We start from the raw sequence: 7122 nt of genomic DNA, 5'->3' as shown, positions 1-7122 counted from the left end.
GGGCCCAAGGGCCACACTGCAGACACCCCAGGCTGTGTACCAGGGGCCTAAATGGTGCTAGATGTGAGCTTAATATTAAAAAAAAAAAGAAAATGTTAAACATCACCTTTTAATTGTTGGTCTCATATTATTCCTTTGTGCATTAAATGTTTATATAATTATGCAGCAGCTAAGGAGGTGCAGACTGAGGCTGCTTCTTCACCACCTACTGATCACGTGACTGTTTTGACCCTACAGCTCCCAATACAGGGGCGTAACTAGAAATCACAGGGCCCCATAGAAAAATTTTGTATGGGGCCCTGTGATTTCTAGTTAGGCCCTTGCAGAGCCCACCTGAGGTCCCACACAGCCCACCTGAGAGTGACCCTGCAGAGTCTCTATGGTGGGCTCTGCAGGATCTCAGGTGGGCTGGTTACACCCCTGCACACCTCTTACCTGTCAGCCTTGTCCATCGCCAGGCCCCGCCTCCTCCTCGAACACGGGTCTGGCCTCTTCCTCCTCCTCCACCGCTGCCGCGTTCCAGCCTCCTCCTCCTCCGCACCTGCTGGCTGTCACTGACTCAGCAGCGGCTGTGAGGAAGAACGCGCCACTGGACCGATTACTGACAGGTCACAGCCAGCAGTCTGCGATGCCATGGCGACCCAGGCGGCCCAGCACGCCATCAGGGGGATCCCTTTGTTCCTCGTCCTGGCCAGGCCCCCCAGTGCCCCGGGCCCCATAGCGGCCGCCTGGGTCGCTATGGCGATAGTTACGCCACTGCCCCAACATGTGCCACATGGACATGCAGGAGTAATGGACATTGATAAAGGTAGGGATTGGATTTAGGATGTGGTCCCTTGTTATCACTGGTGAGTCACTCTCCGGCAGGCAGAATTTCATGTACAAGTAAGAAATAGGGGCATGTTGGGGCCTAAAGGCCCCTTTGCACTGTTTTGTGTCTGGTAACAAGTTCAATAACATACATTGTACATGCATTTTTGGGGGGGAGGGGGAAGGGACATGCCATTCATTTCAATGACTCTCAATACATGTCATGGCGGCAAACAATGCACTTGACCCGTCAAAGCATTACAATGCATACATGTGAATACACGTTGTGGTGAATGTGTAGTGAAACATTAACTCAGGAAGGTTTTTCTATGTGGAATGCGCAATAAGGGGTCTGAAGGAAAATGTACGCCGTCTATTACGGAACAGCGTCAGTGTGCTCCTAGATGGTGCTGTACAGAGGACATGAAAACAGGAAGCAAACTGAATGACATAGTGATCTATCAGCACACGGGCTCTCCCTCCATTACACGTATGATGAGGATGTCCCTGCAAGCTGTGCTGTGTACAATTGCTGAGTGTGGACTTCCCCTTTAAGGCATACAGCTACAACCAGGCAGAGCCCCGAGTTAAAGTAAATCTAAAGCACAAAATGTTTTTCTTTTCAGATGCAGGAAATGGTCAGTTTTGTTGTCTGTGTCCCATGAGTAGAATTCCGTGTTTCTCCTGCACAGGACACACATCTGCTGAATCAGCCAAAATTCGAGGTGTGTGTGTGTGTGTGTGTGTGTGTGTGTGTGTGTGTGTGTGTGTGTTGTCTTTCTGGCACCAGCATAGCACCCATAGAACAAATACCCTTACAACATGTAATCAGAAGAAAAAATATCCTAAGAACATTCAGTTTTACAGAAAAATGCGTTGAGAACATTTAATCGGAAGAGAACTTTCGACCAGAAGAGAAAATACCCTAATAGCATTCAATAAGGCAAAATTCCCTTAAGAATAGAGATGCACCGATACCGGGTTTTTTTCGGTATCGAGTACTAGTACCGATATTTATCTTTTGGTACTCGCCGATACCGAATACTGATACTGGTACTTGTGCTAGCATGGAGCCATCTTCTCAGCCAATCAGCATCGAGCCGACCAAACAGCAGGGAGCCAGCTTCCCGGCCAATCAGAAAGCTGGGAGGCGGGTAATTCCTAATTGGCCGGAAAGCTGGCTCCATGCTCCTTCGCGGCACTGCCGAATCAAATCTCTCTCTCTGAGAAAATACTCTAAGAACATTCGATCAGAAGAGAGAATACCCTAATAACATGTAGTCGTAAGAGAAATTACCCTGAGAACATTTCATCGTAAGAGAAAATACTTTTAGAATGTTCGATTTGAAGAGAAAATACCCTAATAGCATTCAATCAGAACAAAAGACCTAAAGAACATTTGAATGTATGAGAAAATACCCTAAGAACATTCGAGCATAAGAGAAAATAACTAAGAACATTCAATTAAAATGTGGAATTCCCTTCCACGGGCAGTGGTATCCTCTGATAGCGTTGATAAAGTCAAGGAACGGCAAGATGAGTTTCTTCTTTCACTTAATATACAATGAAATAGGAAATGTTAGAGCCATATATGTATAGACACACCCAACACACGTACACACACGTACACACACGTACACACACACGTACACACACACGTACACACACACACACTTGTACACACACGTACACACACGTACACACACGTACACACACACACACGTACACCAACAGACACACACACATTGGTTGACCTGGATGGACCTTTGTCTTTATTCAACCTCACCTACTGTGTTACTATGTAGAAGAGAAAATACCCGAAGAACATTATATCAGAAGAGAAAAGAACATTCATACAACAACTTTAGTTTTCCATTCGTGGATGAGCCAACATTCACATTGATGCTGGATTCACACTGTTCTATGCGCAGTGCAGCACGCATGGTAACACTTATCTGTGGGTTCCCAACTAGGGTTGCCACCTTATCTTCAAGGGAAACCCGAACAATCTAGTGACGCGCGGACATTTTTGGGTAAAGCTTTTAAAGCGTCACCTATGGTCAATTTTGGGCATGGTAATTTTTTGTGATTTTGAGGGTGCGCGCAATTTTAAAACATGACATGTTTGGTGTCTATTTACCTGACGTGACCCCGTCTTTTTATATTTTACGAAAAATATGGGTGATAAATGGGTGTGGTTACTGGGGGTGTGGCCACTAAAGGGTGTGGCCACTGAGGGGGTGTTGTAAAGCTTTCTCGCACAGGGCGCCTAAAAGCCTAAGGCTGGCCCTGCGCACGCCTTCCACACACCTTGCGATAATCGTACGATCGCAGGATTTCCCGCGATTATGGTACGATTATCGCAAGGTGTGTGGGCACCTCAATGCATTTTCATGCAGCATATTGCCTTACAACAAACATTCAGATCTGTACCATTTCCCATCATATTCACACTTCAAACATTCGATTTGATCCAATTTGCACAACAGCCACAGCACTATACATTGTGACCAAAAACTCCTAAAGCTAACACACCAATGCTGGTTAATTCACGCGAGTGAATGTTCGTGACGTTTCGTTGGGTAAATAGCTATGCAAATGTTTTATAAATGGACCCCTTTAATTCCAAGATCGGGGAGCTGCCCAAACAGCGGTCACAAGCGTTCACACTAAACAAGATACGCTGGATGCCACAGTGACGCTGCAAGCTGACTGCTATTCCTGCAAAGTCCAGTTTTTGGAGACAAAGATCCATTTTGCAGTACAACGAACACTTAACCCTTTTAGTGTTGGGTTAGCCCCACTGCAAGGGGTCTTTGGAACAAATCCTGGAGTTCTCCTTTAATGTGGGATACAAGCGGCTTCTATTCCGGCATGTCACTGCAGGCTGCAATACTCCATCGTGTGTACATAATAGAACATCACAAACACTCGGCAACTGCGGAAGTGAAACCAAGCAGCCTAAACATTCTATGATGTCTCATATCAGGAGGAATGCGTTAACCCTTCCTCAACCAGACTGCGGTCAGCCTCTCCGCAGCCTGACATGAAAGGTTGTTTGCAACAATAGATACAATGTCATATATTTCAAGTTAAAGTGACGTCAAGTCAAACATTTTCCCCCCTTCCCAATCCTGCTGTAGGGACTTACCTTAAAGGAGAACTATGAGGTGAGTGCTTTTCACTCACCTCATAGTTCTAGCCGACCTGTGACAATGAGACTGTCACAGGTCGGCTCAGTAGATCGGGAGGTGAGCGAACACATACCGGCGTTTGCTCACCTTTCGATCCTGTCACGTCTCTCTGCCGTGACAGGGGAGGGGCTGGATTTCCCCCTCCCCGCTCCGATCCGCCAGCGCTGACTGGTGGGAACGGACGGGGAGGGGGCGGGTACAGCTGGCTCTGCCTCCAGATAGGCAGAGCCAGCTGTCAGTCACGCAGCTGGGTGGATCCCGGCACAATTGTCGGGATCCGCTTCAGCTGCGGCGTCTCAGTATACCGCGAGCTACAGCCTAGGGTGACGGGAGGACGCTAGTTTGTGTCCTCCCGTTACCCTAAGGAGAACTATGGGGAAAAGCCCTAACCCCATAGTTGTCCTTTAAATAATGTCTCTTAATCCGATCATCTTCTTCTTTACTGTTTTTAGCTGTCCCTCCAGCGCTGGGTGTGGGTCTCCGATCCAGCGCTGACTCCTCTGTCCTCCTCTTCTCTCATGTCCCACGGATGCTGTGCGGTTGCACGCTGCTCCATAGACTTACCTTGTATCTCTCCTTGACTCCCAGCGCCCGTCCCAAGATCCTTTGCAGCCGCCCGAGAAATGTTCAGATGAGAGCGCGCGGCGGAGACACAGGTAAGTATTAACCCTTTGCAAAAGTTGTTTTTTTTAATCGTTTTGCATAAATTTACTGCTTGCTTGTCGTAGACATATGCAAAAACATGCGAGGGTTTAATAACCCTTTAAAGGATAAGCACATGTTAAAATAGAGTTCACTGATCCTATTTGCCCCACTTCCCCTGACCTGACCCACCTCTCCCCTTCACTGATGCATGCTTACCTTGGACGGCTGCGGCTCTGCTGCTTATATCCATTCAGCGCCACAAGTCATTACTGTCCTGAAGGCGCCTACAAATTAGACATGTAAGCTGCGGAAAAAATTTGTTCGGATATTTTGTTATTTCAGGATTCGGATCTAAAATTCAATTCGGGTTTCGGACGAAATCCAAATTTTCGTTATTTTCGGATGAGTTTAGGAATATTCATTGCGAATACCACAGAAAACCATCTACAGATATTAATACTAAAGCTGAGGCTCTTAGACCCGAATTTCCAAATTGCATTCGGGAGCTCCTGAATGTCATTCGGGTCTGGGAGCCATATACATATATTACTTAAGCTGAGGCTCCCAGACTAGGAATGGCAATCAGGAGCTCCCAATGCAATCTTTTGTTTTCTACATTTAGTCCTGCTTTGCACAAGCAGGACTAAATGTAGAACGGGAAGCCACTTGTTTGTTTACAAGTGATCTTGGCGATGTCGCCAAGATCACTTATAATTAGACTGCAGGGTGTTTGTCCTCCCTCCCCTGCACTTACCTCTCTCCCTCCATGCTGGCTCCGTTCCCCCGGCTCCGTCCTCTCCTCGCTGGCCTCCGACGTTACGCATTGCAGAACCTGGCCTTGGGGCAGCAGGGAGAGTAAATGCGGTCCTGGCCGCGACCCACCAGTTGAGAACCAAGGCTGTAGAGAAGGACACTTGTGTGTCTCTGTGGATGGAAGCAGTGGTCGCTCTGCAGAGGTCCGACACATCCCCCGTGCCACAGATCTCCATTCAGCAAAGCCCGGGCTCCCTCAGGGGCCCATTTATAAGGGATTTGTTGTCAATGTCTGTATTCACCCGTCTGTATTGTATGGCCTTTATTATTAAAGGGGATTCGTCCCTTGTGGAATGCGGCAGATGGGTGAATCTTGTTTGAATGTGAATGTTGTGGGTAAATATTGTTTGGAGTAAAACATTCTGAGTGAATCTTGTTTCATTTATAATGTTCTGGGTGAATTGTTTGCATCAAAACGTTCTGGGTGAACCTTATTTAAATCAAAATATTCTCAGGTGAGTCTTGTTTGAATTGGAACATTCTGGGTGAATCGTGTTTGAATTGGAACATTCTGGGTGAATCGTGTTTGAATTGCAACATTCTGGGTGAATCGTGTTTGAATTGCAACATTCTGGGTGAATCGTGTTTGTATTGGAACATTCTGGGTGAATCGTGTTTGAATTGGAACATTCTGGGTGATCCTTGTTTCAATGGCATGTTCTGGATGAATGGTGCTTGTATGGTAACGTTCTGGGTGAATCGTGTTTGAATCTAAATGTTCTGGGTGAATCGTGTTTGTTATGGGAAACTCTCTATGATGTGGACGCTGATGGGTGAATCTTGTCTGGCTACAAATGTGAGCGGTGCAGCGATATGAATTTTCAAACAACAATCGCCCACAGACGGGCGAATGTCCAGAAAACGTTGACTGTGTGAATCTTTTAGAAATGGGCCCCCAATGTTTTCTCTTTGTAACTTTTTTAGGACCACATTGGGGCCCCTTTAGAGGAAATCTGTAGGAGAAATACACGGGCTGCCATCTCTTTCTGAAAATTCCGTTGGCCTGGCTGTCTCTGGCACGGCGTCACCCGCCTGGAAGTAAACGCATAGATAGGGTGTCCTCAGCCTCCTGTCTACATACTTATTGTGGCTCCGCCCACACAAGGCAATGGAAAAACTACAAGTCCCATCTACCATTGAGGCAGAGGCAGCCATAGATCTAAATGGAGGAGAGAGGAAGTGACGTCATCACACTTGCAGTCCAAGAAGAATTTCCTCCACTGTTGGGACTCGGGGCTGGGGGGGAAATAGTCTGCAGGGGCCAGATCATTGCACCCGCTGTCCACCATTGCAATGCTCTGCGGGCTCCAATGCAGACAAATATTAAACGCGCACATTCTTATTTTAAGGAACATTTATTAATTTCCTGCAAGAGGTTGAAAATGCCTTGAAATCAGGGACAGCCAGGGGAACTGGCATTTCCAAAACAGAATACTAGGTCCAGCCGCCATCATCCTCTCAGGACAGGTTTCCTATAACATAACATGTATTAGGGTGACAAAAGGAACCGGTGTTGTGTCGAAGTCTGACGGGGAAACAAAATTCGACACGACACCGGTCCGCGCAATGCACGGGAATACGAATCCGCTTATCGGCAAGAGGGGCGCGCTCCCGCGTCAGCCGGGCACACACTCCCCTCAGCAGCGCGCTCCCGGCTCCT

The sequence above is a fragment of the Nanorana parkeri genome, unplaced genomic scaffold (assembly GCF_000935625.1).
Source record: "Nanorana parkeri isolate BGI_ZX_2015 unplaced genomic scaffold, ASM93562v1 scaffold974, whole genome shotgun sequence".
In the NCBI taxonomy this organism is placed as follows: Eukaryota; Metazoa; Chordata; class Amphibia; order Anura; family Dicroglossidae; genus Nanorana; species Nanorana parkeri.
This window is presented reverse-complemented; position numbering follows the sequence as displayed.